This window comes from Quercus robur, chromosome 6 (assembly GCF_932294415.1).
Source record: "Quercus robur chromosome 6, dhQueRobu3.1, whole genome shotgun sequence".
In the NCBI taxonomy this organism is placed as follows: domain Eukaryota; kingdom Viridiplantae; phylum Streptophyta; class Magnoliopsida; order Fagales; family Fagaceae; genus Quercus; species Quercus robur.
The window spans coordinates 54,166,632-54,184,803 of NC_065539.1; the positions used below are offsets into that span (position 1 = coordinate 54,166,632).

Consider the following 18,172-nt stretch of genomic DNA (forward strand, 5'->3'; position numbering starts at 1 on the left):
CTAGATATGAAAAACAATAAATTAACAAAATATTTTTTATTAATATTATGACATTAAATAATTGCATATTTCTAATGCTACAATATGAATTAAAAAAAAAAATTACAAAGCAACAAAGTTTGGCTTAGAAAGCCAAGAGAATGCATATTGAGAAAAGACCTAAGGAAGAACCGCGGTTGAAAGGATTTTGCACAGATTTGGAGGTGTTACACTTCCCAGTCGCTTGTTGCTTTCCATGGGATAAGCTCGGTGCTACAAAGGTGCTCCCAACTATGGGGTGGAACAAGTATCCACTTGACAATCTAACTGATTGACAAGACACTATTGCAATTCCGATGCATGCACCCCATTGCCCCCCAATTCAACCTTTCTATATTTGGTAAGTTCTTCAAAATTCTATCATAACCACTTGAAGGACTATCTTTATGGCAATGATCCCATAAACAACTTGTTCCAATGTATCCCTTGAAAGAAGTTCTTCTTCTCGAGCCTTCTTGCGTTGAACTCATTGAGACTTGACAAAGGACGAAAGTATTCAAGATCAATTCATGAATATATATATATATATATATATATATATCAAACTCTCCATATATTTGAATTGAAATACATCATCATATACCAACTAAATACTATACATCATATACAAACAAATGAAATATCACCCACAATCTTCCTAAAAAATAGTAAAAAAATCATCTACTCAATGACTTGGTCACCTGGCTACAATACACAATTACAAGCAATTAGACGCCAATCAACCTTGGGCTTGTCTTCAATATGAACGAAAATGGGGTTGGAAGTCCTTGCATCTTTTTCATGTTTAGGTAGCTCAGAAATGGTCTTTTTGGAATAGGTATCCACTTCACAATCCAACCAATTGACCAAGAAACTATTCCAAACCCAATGCACTCACCCCATTGCCCCCAATTCAACCTTTCTGTACCTGCAAACTTCTTCAAAAATTCTACCATCACCACCTGAAGGACTATGGTTATGGCTATGATCCCCAAAAACAACTTATTCCTATGTATCCCTTTAAACACATTCTTCTTCTCAAGCTTTCTTGCATTGAATTCATTGAACACTTGACAAAGAACAAAAGTGTTAAAGATCAAGGTGTCATTTACCTTCACGGTCACACCAAAAATTGATTCACCTTTGAACTGTAGGGTCAAGAGAACGATAATCTGATACAAAGCTTGAGCCACGAGATTTCTCCACATTATGTTAGTAATAAGTGGTTCAGTTTGACCTATTGGTGGCTTTGTCATCAACTCTTCGGTGGGCTTCTCTATTGCAAGAGCTAGAGCACCCAATGTGTCCATAATTAGGTTCACCCATAATAACTGAACTGCTGTTAATGGGACTTTTCTAGCTGAGACAGCTGCCACAAAGTTGATCACAAGAGCAGCAACATTCACGGTGAGTTGGAACTGAATGAACTTCTGCATGTTGTTGTACACACATCTTCCCCACCATAAGATTGTGGCAACAGAGGCAAAGTTGTCATCCAAAATGACAATATCTGAGCTCTCCTTGGCCACTTCGGTTCCTTGAATTCCCATTGAAAGTCCTACATTAGCTTCTTTCAATGCTGGTGCATCGTTTGTGCCATCCCCAGTGACTGCAACCACATGACCTTTTTGTTTCAAACATTCTACCATCAGTAGCTTGTCAAAGGGTGAGGACCTTGCCATCACACAAATTTTATCAACTTTCTCCATTCTCTCCTTTGGTGTGTAGTTTCTGAATTCAATGCCTTCTACCACTGCTCCACTCATGTCTTGATCAAACCTCAATATTCCACATTCAGTGGCAATAGCTTTGGCTGTGAAAACATTGTCTCCAGTGATCATTTTGATGTTCACACCTGCATTTTGGCAATCTTCCACAGCCTTCTTTACCCCTGGACGACATGGGTCCTTAATACCCACCAATCCTAATAGGGTTAGACCATCTTCTTCTATCATCTTTTGCTCCATATCATGTTCTTGATCTTCTTTTGAAATTTGCTTATGTGCAAAAGCAATGCACCGGAGGCTGCTGGCTGCCATACCTTGAATTCTTTGTTCGAATTTCATCTTTTCACTATCATCTAGATCTTTCATAATTCCAGAAGCATCATAGTAACTCGAACACATTTTCAATATCATCTCTGCAGCTCCTTTCCAGTGCACGTGGATTGTATTGTCTGTCTTTCTCCTTGTTATGACTCCGCTTCGTTTCTTCTGTGAATTGAATGCTTCAACGTAAAGAATCTTACGACTTTGCGTCAATTGTTCCATTTCCATGTTTAGCTCCAGAACAGCCCATGAAAGAATTGCTTGTTCAGTGGGACTGCCTGAGAACTCAATTTTAGACCCTGAAGTAGGCCTGTAAACACTACCGGTTGTGTTTAGAGCTACTCCTTCTTGCAGCAGTTCAAGAATATATGGAGCGATTGATGAGTAAGTAGCTGGTACAAAAGATTCTTTCCCTAGCCAAAACTTAGTCACCTTCATTTTATTCAGAGTGAGGGTGCCTGTTTTGTGAGTACAAATGGTGGTGACAGAGCCCATGGTCTCACAAGCAGAGCGCTTTCGCACCATAGCCTGATCAGCCAACATGCTTTTCACGGAATAAGCAAGTGTAACTGTTACAGCCAAAGGCAAACCTTCTGGAATTGCAACCATGACTATAGTAACTGTAGCAGCTACAATTCCCGCCACAACATTTTTTTTTTCATAAGCTGCAATAAATCCCACCACAGCATTTAGTATGTCATCAGTCATGGTGCTGCTACCGTTGAACTTCTTATTTCCATTCTCATCTGTAGTATTCCCAGTGAAGCATTGAACCAAGAAGACTACAAGAACTAGGAAAGCAACTGCCAAACCAACCTTACTTATTGATGAAGTTAACTTGTTGAGCCGAACTTGTAAAGGTGTTTGTTCATTGGTATCACGGCTGATTGAGCTCATCATCTCGCCCCATATCGTGTTCATCCCAACCGAAGTGACTAACATCTTGGCGTAGCCATCAACCACCTTAGTTCCAGAAAACAAAAATGGATGACTACAATTTACTTCTACATGGTCACTTTCCCCTGTCATGCTAGATTCATCCACTTGCAATGAATGCCCGTCTAAGAATAGCCCATCTGCTGGAACTTGATCTCCATTCTTTAAGCAAATGACATCTCCAACGACAATTTCAAATATTGAAATCTGTTGACGCCTCCCGGCTCTTACTACTTCAATTTGGATATTGTTGCTGACTTTGGATAACTTGTCAAATTCTCTGTTTTGCCAAAAGTTACTTATGGTGGGAACAGCAATGACTAGAAATATAGCGACAAATATGCTTACACTGTCATCCCGTCCTTCTTTTATTCCATTTTCTTTGATGCCAAAACCAAGAAAAAGAACAGCACAGCCTAGTAGGATGAGAATGGTAAGAACCTTGAAGGCTTCCACTACAAAATGGAAGAAGCTCTTTGTGGGCGGTCTTTTGTAGGTGTTTGTGCCAAAAGCCTCATGTCGGTGAGCAATGTCTTCAATATTGCCTTGAATCCCGCTTTTAACATTGGTTTTAAGATCGGATAATAGTCTATCAATGCCTCCAATAATTTGGAGCTTTTCAATGTTTTTCTCTTTCACAAGCTCCGTGAGAGTTTTTTGATCGATTTTTGTGAGACTTGGTTGATCAGTTTTCAACCTCAGAAATAGTCTTTTTGGAACAGGTATCCACTTCACAATCCAACCAATTGGCCAAGAAACTATTCCAAATCCAATGCACTCAACCCATTGCCCCCAATTCAACCTTTCTGTACCTGCAAACTTCTTCAATAATTCTACCATCACCACCTGAAGTACTATGGTTATGGCTATGATCCCCATAAACAACTTATTCCTATGTATCCCTTTAAACACATTCTTCTTCTCAAGCTTTCTTGCATTGAATTCATTGAACACTTGACAAAGGACGAAAGTATTGAAGATCAATGTGTCATTTACCTTCTTAGTCACACCAAAGATTGATTCACCTTTGAATTGCAAGGTCAGGAGGATGATGATCTGATACAAAGCTTGGGCTAAGAGATTTCTCCACATTATGTTGGTAATAAGTGGTTCAGTTCGACCTACTGGTGGCTTCGTCATCAACTCCTCGGTGGGCTTCTCCGTTGCAAGAGCTAGAGCACCCAATGTGTCCATAATTAGGTTCACCCATAATAATTGAACTACTGTTAATGGGACTTCATCAGCTGAGACAGCTGCCACAAAGTTGATCACAAGAGCAGCAACATTCATGGTGAGTTGGAACTGAATGAACTTTTCGATGTTGTTGTACACACATCTTCCCCACCTTAAAACTATGGCAATGGAGGCAAAGTTGTCATCCAGAATGACAATATCTGAGCTCTCCTTGGCCACCTCGGTGCCCTGAATTCCCATTGAAAGCCCCACATCAGCTTCTTTCAATGCTGGTGCATCGTTTGTGCCATCCCCAGTGACTGCAACCACATGACCCTTTTGTTTCAAACATTCTACCATCAATAACTTGTCAAAGGGAGATGACCTTGCCATCACACAAATTTTATCAACTTTCTCTAGTCTCTCCTCTGGTGTGTAGTTTCTAAATTCAATGCCTTCTACCACTGCTTCACTCATGTCTTGATCAAACCTCAATATTCCACATTCAGTGGCAATAGCTTTGGCTGTGAAAACATTGTCTCCAGTGATCATTTTGATGTTCACACCTGCATTTTGGCAATCTTCCACAGCCTTCTTTACCCCTGGACGACATGGGTCCTTAATACCCACCAATCCTAATAGGGTTAGACCATCTTCTTCTATCATCTTTTGCTCCATATCATGTTCTTGATCTTCTTTTGAAATTTGCTTATGTGCAAAAGCAATGCACCGGAGGCTGCTGGCTGCCATACCTTGAATTCTTTGTTCGAATTTCATCTTTTCACTATCATCTAGATCTTTCATAATTCCAGAAGCATCATAGTAACTCGAACACATTTTCAATATCATCTCTGCAGCTCCTTTCCAGTGCACGTGGATTGTATTGTCTGTCTTTCTCCTTGTTATGACTCCGCTTCGTTTCTTCTGTGAATTGAATGCTTCAACGTAAAGAATCTTACGACTTTGCGTCAATTGTTCCATTTCCATGTTTAGCTCCAGAACAGCCCATGAAAGAATTGCTTGTTCAGTGGGACTGCCTGAGAACTCAATTTTAGACCCTGAAGTAGGTCTGTAAACACTACCGGTTGTGTTTAGAGCTACTCCTTCTTGCAGCAGTTCAAGAATATATGGAGCGATTGATGAGTAAGTAGCTGGTACAAAAGATTCTTTCCCTAGCCAAAACTTAGTCACCTTCATTTTATTCAGAGTGAGGGTGCCTGTTTTGTCAGTACAAATGGTGGTGGCTAAGCCCATGGTCTCACAAGCAGAGAGCTTTCGCACCATAGCCTGATCAGCCATCATTCTTTTCATGGAATAAGCAAGTGTAAGCGTCACAGCCAGAGGCAAACCTTCTGGAATTGCAACCACGACTATAGTAACTGCAGCAGCTACAAATCCCACCACAGCATTTAGTATGTCATCAACCTTGGTGCTACTGCCGTTGAACTCTTTATTTCCATTCTCATCTGTAGTATTCCCAGTGAAGTATCGAACCAACAAGACTACAAGAACTAGGAAAGCAACTACCAAACCAACCTTACCTATTGATGAAGTTAACTTGTTGAGCCGAACTTGTAAAGGTGTCTGTTCATTGGTATCACGACTAATTGAGCTTATCATCTCGCCCCATGTTGTGTTCATCCCAACTGAAGTGACAAGCATCTGAGCATAGCCATCAACCACCTTTGTACCAGAAAACAAAAATGGATGACTGCAATTTACTTCTACATGTTCACTTTCCCCTGTCATGCTAGATTCGTCCACTTGCAGTGAATACCCGTCTAAGAATAGCCCATCAGTTGGGACTTCATCTCCAATCTTTAAGCAAATGATATCTCCAACTACAATTTCAAATATTGAAATATGTTGACGCCGACCAGCCCTCACAACATCAATGTGAATATTGTTGCTAACTTTGGATAACTTGTCAAATTGTTTGTTTTGCTTAAAGTTATTAATGGTAGAAATAGCAATGACAAGAAATATAGCAACAAATATGCTTCCACCGTCATACCATCCTTCTTTTATTCCATTCTCTTTAATGCCAAATACCAGAGAAAGTACAGCACAACCTAGAAGGATGAGAATGGTAAGATCCTTGAAGGCTTCCACTAAAAAATGGAAGAAGCTCTTTGTAGGTGGTCTTTTATATGTGTTTGAGCCAAAAGCCTCGTGTCGGCGAGCAATGTCTTCATCACTGCCATGAATCCCACATTCAACGTTGGTTTGGAGAGTGAATGCCAGTGCATCAATCCCTCCAATGTTTTGGAGTCTTTCAATCTTTTTATCTTTTACAAGGTTAGTGAGTGTTGGTTGATCAACTTTGAACCCAATGTCTGGGTTGAGATCCAAAATGACGAAAGATGGAGAAGGTGAAACCTTGAGATTTTTCTGGAGTAGAGAATCTTTGAAAAGGGATAGAAGGGCTCTAGAACAATATATGGAAACAAAAGCGGAGTGCCATCTTTTATTGGGTGTGCTAAGGGAGTGTTGTGCACCAAGTAAAGACTCAATGCGGTCCATGTTTTGTAGGATGATATCCTTGAAATGGTTTGCAAAGCACAATAGGAGTAAAAAGAAAAGATGATGTTTAAGAAAGCATGGATGAAGTAGTAATCACAAGAGGAAGAAAAGCAAGATAATGTGGATATAAATGGAACAGAGGAGAATGGAGATATGTGGAGATCGAATATAGTGCTAGCTAGTAGATATGAGAATTGAAGTTGCAGAGAGGGTGGTGGTTTTTATAGGTAGGTACGTAGATTTCTGAAGTTACAGGTTTTTTTCTTTATGTGGTTTCTGATTCCTTTATAGGGCGGTGGTTTTTACTTCGAAGTTGCAAAGTGGAGTTGCTAAAACCTGTTGAACAATGCACGGCTCCACTGAAAAATACTGTTCACCGCTTATTTTACTCGTCAAAGGGATTGTGGGTCTCACGTAACGTATACAAATCCACTAACAGACAACATCCTAATGCTTCTTAATAAATAAATAAATAAATAAATAAATAAAGGAAAATGCAATCGCAGCACCAGAAACGCGTATCCGTACTTAAGTGAACTCAACAGTTGTTACGTGAGAAAAAGATACGAAAAAGAAAAATTCGGTGGCCTAACAGTAACAGCAGACATTAAGCCCAAAAACGTGTCTGCAGTTACGACGCTCTCAAGTGACCGACCAGTCAACGCGCTGGGATGTGAACCCATTGACCATATTTATACCCTCAGGTTCCTACTTTCCTTCCAGTTCCAGGTAAGCAAACGGAAACTTTCTACACTCTTTCGGGCTCTGTTTCCTCGAAAGTCGAAAATGTTTTGCTGTCTAAAATTGATGGTCGACCAGAAAATAATATTCCTCAAGTTTCAAATGAATGTCGCTCAAGTTTTAAATCAAAATCTTCTTGGTTTTCCAAACTTTATGGATTTTAGGATAATAGTACTTCTGAGTGTCTGGGCTTATAGGACTATTATGTTCCTTGAGTTTAGAGTACCAAACTTCTCCAGGTCACAAAGTGCAAAACGAGTCTGGTTTTTATCTAAAAGTCTAAAACCCTTTGCAAAAGATTACAAATAAAATATCAAATGAATTGAAACACAAACACAACACCACTGCACTAAGTCTCAAACCCTCAACGTCAATCTCCGCCTCTTCTTCCCTCGTCTTTCTCCCTTTAAACCTTCTTCTCTCTCCAACCTTAAACACTTGAAAATGTTTTTCAGAGCATTCTTAGAAACGCAACCAAACACTTGGATGTTTTTTTGGTAGTGTTTTAGGGCAATTGAATTTTTTTTTTTTTTTTTTTTTTTTGATAACAATAATTGTTGGTCAACTTTATATTGTTTTTCGGTTGACCGTAGATAACCAAACATCCATTCCCCCGCAACTGTGGCCACTCAACTACTAATGTCCTTGGTCTCTGTTTGCCAATCACTATTTTTTTTAATTTTAAATTAAAAAAAAAATTATATGTGTACTTGAGAGATGAGAAATACAGAGAAATAGTAAAAACAAATTTGATAGTATTTAATTTTAAAAATACAACAAAACACTTAAAATATTTTACACTGAAAAAATATTTTCCATTGAATCAAACCCAGCCTAAAACAAATGAAACCTTAGACTTGCATTCTCATCAACTCATAAAAAATAGCATGATGCCCATTTAGCCAATGAAGCCCAAATAAACACCCACGCCTATTGATGAACCTGCAAGATGAGATTCTGCTTCAGTGCTGGTCCAAATTTAGGAGTCACCGTAGCTTATGTATTTCATTTGTTTATTCATGATTTATTGTCATGGCTCTCTCTCTCTCTCTTTTTCTCTCCCACTCTTTTGTTTCTTCCTTTCTCTCTTAGGCTATTTTTGGCAACATGTAAAGTAATTTCCGAATGTAAAATATTTTCAGTTGAAAATATTTTACGAAAAGAAAAACATTTTTTACCTATTTGGTTGTGTTCTAGGAAATATGTCAGAAAAGTATTTCCGGTGTTTGGTTCTCCAATTTATAACATTTTCCAAAGACAATGTCAAAAAATACCTATAATACAATTGGATTATAATTTTCAATGGATTGATTGATCAAATCCATGGATCAGTTATAATTTTCATTTTTTGACATACAAAAACGAATCAATTGCAACCCAAGAACATATCATTGTTATTACCTCAACCAAATCATGAAAACAAAACAAAAAAAATACCACACTATAAATGGGAATAATCCCTAAAAACCCCAGAGCTCTATTAGAATGTGGGTCTTGAGTAAAAAGAAATGAGGAAGATGGGTCGGTGGAGGAAAAGGGATGGGTTGGTGGAGGTGGGTCAGGGGAGGAATAGGGATAGATTGGTGGAGGTGGAGGTGGAGGTGGATGACGATCTACCCAAACTACCTTCACTGGTGGTGGGGCTTCCATGCACGACGGCGGGGCTGTGGGTCGAGGACAACAATCTGGGCTTCACCAGCGAGGCTGTGGGTCACAGACGACAATTTGATCTTCACCGGTGGGGTTGTGGGTCACAGACGACAATCTAGTCTTCACCGGCGGCCAATCTGTCCATCCTTTGGCTTGGTCTTGGTGTGACTTGTGAGGGATGTGAGAGTGAGGAGAACAAAAATTTTCAGGAGGAGTGTAAATGGTTTGAAGGTAAAATCAGTGTGTAAAATATTTTACAGGTGTAGGTGGGTTATTTTACGGTCAAACACATTAATTTTTAGTTTGACCTTATTTTCCTAAGTTGCCAAACACCATCACTGGTGTAAAGCATTTTCCAATATTCATTTATACCCAAAACAAACACAGCCTCATTTTCCAAGCTCTCCTCTCTCATGGTCCATGCTGTAAGTGGTTTTCTTTTAACAAAATGCAAAGGTAGCTTCAACTACACCTAGGAGGGGTCTTGGAAAATTTTTGGTTGAAAATCTTTTTAGCTACGGATCCGGCGAGACCATTGGTGGATCTTGTGTGGGTCTTTGTCCCAGTCTCGATTTGCTATAATTTGGGTGTGCCTTTTGGTTCTGGAAGAGAGACTATGATTAGTGGGTGGGTAATTTGCTGTGATTTAGGTGGGAGGAAGAGAGAGACTATGAGTTGTGGTTTGTAGGATTGGTGGCATGTGTGTTTTGGCTAGAGAGGTTTGCGGGATTGGTAGAGGTAATAGAGAAAGAGATGAGATAATTTGGGAGAAATAATAAAATAAGATGAGGAAATAATATTTTAATAAAAATAGAATATAAAATAGATAAAAGATGTTTCGAGAAAATATTAAATAAAATAGAAAAAAGTAAGTCTTTGTTTTAAAATAGACTTTTTTTTTTTTTTGGTATAAAGTATAAACCAAAGTAAATGCCCTAAAGATCCTTTCTATTTGTTTAGGTTCATAGCACATAGCTTCAATTGTTGTATAACTTTCCTCGTCCATGTTAATGTTTCGCAAGTAATAAGTAATAACTATTCTTGGTGTTATGATTTAGGGTCCTTTTGGTTGGGAAGATGAAAAAGTGAGAAGAGAAAATTGAAAGGGGATGAAAAAGTGGGAGAATAGAAAAAATTTTAGTTTTCTCTCGTGATGTTTGGTTGGAGAGGTGAAAAAGTTGAGGAATGAATAACATTTTTGTTTGGTTGAGAAGAAAAATGAGAGGATGGAAACTATGGTTTGTATAAATTTAATGTTATACCCATATTAAAATAAAAAAAGTAACAACCTAGCACCAAAAAAAAAAAAGATGAACAAAAAAAACCAAAACAAATGGAAAAATGAAAATAAAAAGAAGGATGAACACCAAAAGAAATGATTAAAAAAAAATCCAAATGAGAAGTACTAGAAAAAAGACAAAAACCAAAGAAGAAGAAGAAGAAAACCAAAGAAAAAGAAAAAAGAAAAGAAGAAAGAAGAAAAAAAAAAAAAAAAGAATTGAAAGATGGGTAAATTAAAAAGACAAAAACCAGAAAAAAGAAAAAGAAAACGAAAGAACTCATGTGAAATGTGCACATAGGCATTTTCGTCTTCATAGCCATGGAACTGTTGTTCTGTGTTTTCTCTACAGTTTTCTTCTTAATTTGAGAAGAAAACATTTTGGTGGGCTTAGAAAGAAACACGCAAGCTTCACTAGTTTTCCCTTTTAAAATCCACCCAATCAAACACTCCAAAAAATCACTCTTTCTCCCCTTTTCAGTCCCCCCTTTTCCGTCCCAAAAATCCATCCAACTAAATGGACCCTTAAATTTAAGTTACATTCAAACAAATTGTTCTTTAGATATGAAAAACAATAAATTAAAAAAAAACTATTTTTATTAATATTATGACATTAAATACTTGCATATTTCTAATGCTACGATATGAATTTAAAAAAAAAAAAAAAATTACAAAGCATCAAAGTTTGGCTTAGAAAGCCAAGAGAATGCATATTGCGAAAAGACCTAAGGAAGAACCGCGGTTGAAAGGATTTTGCACAAATTTGGAGGTGTTACACTTCCCAATCGCTTGTTGCTTTCCATGGGATAAGCCCAGTGCAAAATCTGCTGTAAAGGTGCTCTCAACTATGGGGTGGAACAGGTATCCACTTGACAATCTAACTGATTGGCCAAGACACTATTGCAATTCTGATGCATGCACCCCATTGCCCCCAATTCAACCTTTCTATATTTGGTAAGTTCTTCAAAAATTCTACCATAACCACTTGAAGGACTATCTTTATGGCAATGATCCCATAAACCACTTGTTCCAATGTATCCCTTTAAAGAAGTTCTTCTTCTTGAGATTTCTTGCATTGAACTCATTGAGACTTGACAAAGGACGAAAGTATTAAAGATCAATTCATGAATATATATATCAAACTCTCCATATATTTGAATTGAAATACATCATCATATACTAACTAAATACAGTACATCATATACAAACAAATGAAATATCACCCACAATCTTCCTAAAAAATAGTAAAAAAATCATCTACTCAATGACTTGGTCACCTGGCTACAATACACAATTACAAGCAATTAGACGCCAATCAACCTTGGGCTTGTCTTCAATATGAACGAAAATGGGGTTGGAAGTCCTTGCATCTTTTTCATGTTTAGGTAGCTCAGAAATGGTCTTTTTGGAATAGGTATCCACTTCACAATCCAACCAATTGGCCAAGAAACCATTCCAAACCCAATGCACTCACCCCATTGCCCCCAATTCAACCTTTCTGTACCTGCAAACTTCTTCAAAAATTCTACCATCACCACCTAAAGGACTCTGGTTATGGCTATAATCCCCAAATACAACTTATTCCAATGTATCCCTTTAAACACATTCTTCTTCTCAAGCTTTCTTGCATTGAATTCATTGAACACTTGACAAAGGAAAAAAGTATTGAAGATCAACATGTCATTTACCTTCTCAGTCACACCAAAGATTGATTCACCTATGAATTGCAAGGTCAGGAGGACGATAATCTGATACAAAGCTTGGGCTAAAAGATTTCTCCACATTCTGTTGGTAATAAGTGGTTCAGTTCGCACTATTGGTGGTTTCGTCATCAACTCTTTAGTGGGCTTCTCTGTTGCAAGAGTTAGAGCACCCAATGTGTCCATAATTAGATTCACCCATAATAACTGAACTGCTATTAATGGGACTTCACCAGCTGAGACAGCTGTCACAAAGTTGATCACAAAAGCAGCAACATTCACAGTGAGTTGGAACTGAATGAACTTCTGGATGTTGTTGTACACACATCTTCCCCACCTTAAAACTGTGACAACAAAGGCAAAGTTGTCATCCAAAATGACAATATCTGAGCTCTCCTTGGTCGCCTCGGTACCCTAAATTCCCATTGAAAGCCCCACATCAGCTTCTTTCAATGCTGGTGCGTCGTTTGTGCCATCTCCAGAGACTGCAACCACATGACCTTTTTGTTTCAAACATTCTACCATCAGTAGCTTGTCAAAGGGAGATGACCTTGCCATCACACAAATTTTATCAACTTTCTCCATTCTCTCCTTTGGTGTGTAGTTTTTGAATTCAATGCCTTCTACCACTGCTCCACTCATGTCTTGATCAAACCTCAATATTCCACATTCAGTGGCAATAGCTTTGGCTGTGAAAACATTGTCTCCAGTGATCATTTTGATGTTCACACCTGCATTTTGGCAATCTTCCACAGCCTTCTTTACCCCTGGACGACATGGGTCCTTAATACCCACCAGTCCTAATAGGGTCAGACCATCTTCTTCTATCTTCTTTTGCTCCATATCATGTTCTTGATCTTCTTCTGAAATTTGCTTATGTGCAAAATCAATGCACTGGAGGCTGCTGGCTACCATACCTTGAATTCTTTGTTCGAATTTCAACTTTTCACTACATCTAGATCTTTCATAATTCTAGAAGCATCATAGTAACTTGAAAACATTTTCAATATCATCTTTGCAGCTCCTTTCCAGTGTACGTGGATTGTATTGTCTGTCTTTCTCCTTGTTATGACTCCGCTTCGTTTCTTCGTTGAATTGAATGCTTCAACGTAAAGAATCTTACGACTTTGCGTCAATTGTTCCATTTCCATTTTTAACTCTAGAACAGCCCACAAAAGAATTGCTTGTTTAGTGGGACTGCCTGAGAACTCAATTTCAGACCCTAAAGTAGGCCTATAAACACTACCGGTTGTGTTTAGAGCTACTCCTTGTAGCAGTTCAAGAAAATATGGAGCGATTGATGAGTAAGTAGTTGGTGCAAAAGATTCTTTCCCTAGCCAAAACTTAGTCACCTTCATTTTATTCAGAGTGAGGGTGCCTGTTTTGTCAGTACAAATGGTGGTGGCAGAGCCCTTGGTCTCACAAGCAGAGAGCTTCCGCACCATTGCCTGATCAGCCATCATTCTTTTCATGGAATAAGCAAGCGTAAGTGTCACAGCCAAAGGCAAACCTTCTGGAATTGCAACCACGACTATCGTAACTGCAGCAGCTACAAATCCCACCATAGCATTTAGTATGTCATCAGCCTTGGTGCTGCTGCCGTTGAACTCTTTATTTCCATTCTCATCTGTAGTATTCCCAGTGAAGTATTGAACCAACAAGACTACAAGAACTAGGAAAGCAACTGCCAAACCAACCTTACCTATTGATGAAGTTAACTTGTTGAGCCGAACTTGTAAAAGTGTTTGTTCATTGGTATCGCGACTGATTGAGCTCATCATCTCGCCCCGTATCGTGTTCATCCCAACCGAAGTGACAAGCATTCTAGCATAGCCATCAACCACCTTAGTACCAGAAAACAAAAATGGATGACTACAATTTACTTCTACATGGTCACTTTCCCCTGTCATGCTAGATTCGTCCAGTTGCAATGAATGCCCGTCTAAGAATAGCCCATCTGCTGGAACTTGATCTCCAATCTTTAAGCAAATGACATCTCCAACGACAATTTCAAATATTGAAATCTGTTGACGCCTCCCAGCTCTTACTACTTCAATTTGGATATTGTTGCTGACTTTGGATAACTTGTCAAATTGTCTGTTTTGCCGAAAGTTACTTATAGTGGAAACAGCAATGACTAGAAATATAGCAACAAATATGCTTCCACCGTCATTCCATCCTTCTTTTATTCCATTCTCTTTGATGCCAAACACAAGAGAAAGTACAGCACAGTCTAGAAGGATGAGAATGGTAAGATCCTTGAAGGCTTCCACTACAAAATGGAAGAAGCTCTTTGTGGGCGGTCTTTTGTACGTGTTTGTGCCAAAATCCTCGTGTCAGTGAGCAATGTCTTCAATATTGCCTTGAATCTCGCTTTCAACACTGGTTTTAAGACCAGATGCTAGTCTATCAACTCCTCCAATAATTTGGAGCTTTTCAATGTTTCTCTCTCTCACAAGCTCTGTGAGAGTTTTTTGATCGATTTTTGTGAGACTTGCTTGATTAGTTTCCAACCTGTTGTCTTGATTGAGATCCAAAATTATGAAAGAATGGGAGGGTGAAATCTTGGTCTTTTTCTTCTTTGATAGGGAAGTCTTGAAAAGAGATAGAAAGGCTCTATAATAATAGATGGAAGCAAAAGCCGAGCGCCATCTCTTTTTGGGTTCACTAAGGGTGTTTGGTACAGCAAGTAAAGATTGAATGGACTCCAAGTTGTCTAGGATAATACTAATAGTAGGCATGGTTAGGGAAGCAAAGGATGAATGTACGAAAATTTAGTAGCTTACTATAAAATAATCTCTTTAAGAAAGCAAGGAATTGACAATGTAGTAATTAGAAGGCAAGAAAAGCAAACAAATATTTTTCACGAGTAAATTATAAAAGGATGAATGAGCAAAAAGGTTTTTAGGAAATTAAAAAAAAAAAATCAAAACAAAAGAATTACTATAGAGATTTGGGATATGAAATAAAGATTTATTTGGCTAACTTTATTTTATTTACTTGAGTAGGTATTACTTTTTAAAATCTCACTTTAATTTTGTTTCGAAAATAAAATAATAGTAATACAAATATATTTTTTTAAACTTGGAAGTTGGAATGAAATGGGAGTAAAGTAAAATAAAGCAAATTACTAAAAGAGAATATTGACAATATAGTAGTAAGAAGAAATAAAATTATGGTATCCTACGTACCCAAAATGATATAATTGTGACAGAGAATGATATTATTAGGAAATAAAAGGAACAATAATTAATGTATGTAAAAGAGAATTGAGATAGCAAATAGTGTTTAAGAAAGAATTTGGAGCTGAAACTTGAAGAAGGGTGGAAGCGTTGGTTTGGAAATGGGAAGCAGTAGTAGTAGATGATCTCTGGGGCAGGGGCAGGGGCTATCGGAAAGCAAAGGAGTTTGACTGCGTAAGTGTAGTACTTTTAGAAGGCAAAGAATTGGAGCTGAGATGAGATGAAATGGAAAAAGGGTACGCTCATATATATATATATATATATATATATACTAGTTATAGGCCTGTGTGTTGCACGGTTTTATGAAAAAACTTATAAAATAAATGTAGAAATAATTATATATTTTAATAGATTCAATAAAGATAAAAGAAAAAATTATCAAGTGTAAATAATTATCTCACTAAAATAAGGGGTAAGATTTCTTTCTAAAACTAAATTAAATTGATAATTCCAAATTGAATTTTAAGTTGATAATTATTTTAAAAAAACGTACTAAACAATTGATAAATCTAAAATTAATATAATCTTGATAATATTATAAATTAAAATTAAAGTTAAAGTTGATAATTCAAGAATACACGTGTAGAACATCTTGATAATTTGATGTAACATAAAAATCAAATAAGAAAATTGTTAAAATTAATCTATTAATTCTAACCATATTTAATCATTAATTCTAAGACCCTAACCCTAAGCATAAATTAGATCAAAGCGAAGAAAAATAGTTTAAACAAAAGGCAACCAATACACAAAACCTAATCAATTTAATAAAAACAAAATACAAAAACAAAGAATGAGCCTTTAGAAACTTGACAATGTTTTTGAATGTTTTGAATTTATTAATTAAAATCACATGAAGAAAAAAAAAACCAATAATAATACTAAAGAAAATAAACAAAATGAAAATAATAATAATAAAAGAAGAAAGAATGCATACCTTCATTGTCATGGGATTTAGGCATTCACATATTTAAATAAATTTCACTCCAAAAAGGATATATAGGGTTATATATATTGGTAGAGTTCCATTTGAAATATAATTCATTTAAATCTTATTGAAATTAAAGATATCTAATCAATGTGTTTGTTTTTATCCCATAAAAATTAGAATTAAAAAAAGGTCATATGAATAGAATAAAAAAAAAAAAAAAAGTTGATTCAACATAACGTAACATATAAAAAATTAAAAATTAAAAAAAAAAAGAGAGAGAGAGAAAGAGAACGTGGTTGATAGTTATAAGAAATTTTGATATATATATATATATATATATTTAAATGTCATCAACGTAGAAATTATCAAATTAATGTAGATATATACTGTTTTTTTGGAATAGATAGAGATTATCAAATTATTGGAGATATATACTGTTTCTTGGAATAGATTTATATTAATCACCTCTTAAAGAATTTGGATTGTGCTTATCCCTTAATAATCAAGTTTAGTAGCTTGATATTCTGATAAAATAATATTAATTTAATAATTTTAAAATTTTAAAAATTTAGATGATAAATATTATCTAAATTAAATTTTTGTATGTTAAATATTATCCCCTAATTTAAGAAATATATCCTAACAAATAAAAAAATAATGTTAATTAGATGATAAATATTATCTAAATTAAATTTTTGTATGTTAAATATTATCCCTTAATTTATATATATGAAACAAATAATTATGAATACTGATTAGATATAGAGACTAAGCCTATGTAACGCTATGGAAATAACTTTTTTTGTCCACTTTCAGCTATGCTATATAGATGCGCTACTTTATGCCACCACTTGGCGCAACTACAGCGTCTAAGTCCAACTTTTATTATATATAATATGATATAATATGATATGATATATAGTTGTTCGCTTCGCGTGTCGGTCAAATTCAGTCTGTTGTTTAATAAAGATCTTATTATGTAAGTAATAAGTATGTATGATTTATGTGTGTAGTGAGCAGAGACATTTTGGACCTAAGTCGAGAACTAAAAATGGTGCATTTTTTTATACTTATGTATTAATTAAATTAATGATTATTTAATATTTTTATATTAAAATATATTTTATTTAAAATCTATTTTTTGTGTCTTTTGAGATGCAAATTGACTAATTAATTTTTTTTTTCTTTTTTTAAGTTTTTCATATTCAAATGCATATTTTTTAGTAGACATTTCTAATCAAACAATATATTTATAAAGACTAAAATAAAAAATAACTTTCAAGTGTAGAACAAATGAGAAATAGAACTTGATTTATATAAAAAGTATTGTAGTTTCACTGAACAATAATAAGTTTTTAGCAATCTCAACTTGCTTAAATAAAGACTTATTCAATATATTCCCATAGTAAAGCCACAAGTGTTTGGGGTCATATATGGAGGCTCTCGGTGCCAAACAAAGTCAAAAATTTTCTTTGGAGGGCCTGTAGGGAAGCTATGCCAGTGAAGACGAATCTGGTTCGCAGAAGAGTCATTGAGGAAGATGTTTGTAGCCATTGTAACTTGAAGGCTGAGGACAGTTTCCATGCTTTGTGGGATTGCTCTGAACTTTTGGCCATTTGGGAAACTGACATAATGTGGCTGTTTTGCAGGTCTAAAACGTTCTCAAATTTCTACGAGCTTACAAGATTTGTGTTGGAGTCTGATAGGCGACTTGAGCTGTTTGTGTCGATCACATGGACAATTTGGTTTCGTCGTAATCAGCTTCGAACCAGCAACAAGGCTTTCCCGCTGTCCCAGGTCATACCATCAGCCACACAGATGCTACAAGAGTTCACTGATGTGCAACCAGCAACTCCAGTGCAGATGGTCTCCCTTCACAGGTCTCGGCCCAAGTGTGAACCCCCTCCTCCGTCGCACTTGAAGATTAATTT

At 36.4% G+C, this 18,172-nt stretch overlaps 1 pseudogene; it reads right to left on the reverse strand.

The window, feature by feature from the left end:
- Positions 1-746: 746 nt before the first annotated feature.
- The window catches only part of LOC126690381 (uncharacterized), a 72,762-nt pseudogene continuing 55,336 nt past the window's right edge, over positions 747-18,172 (reverse strand).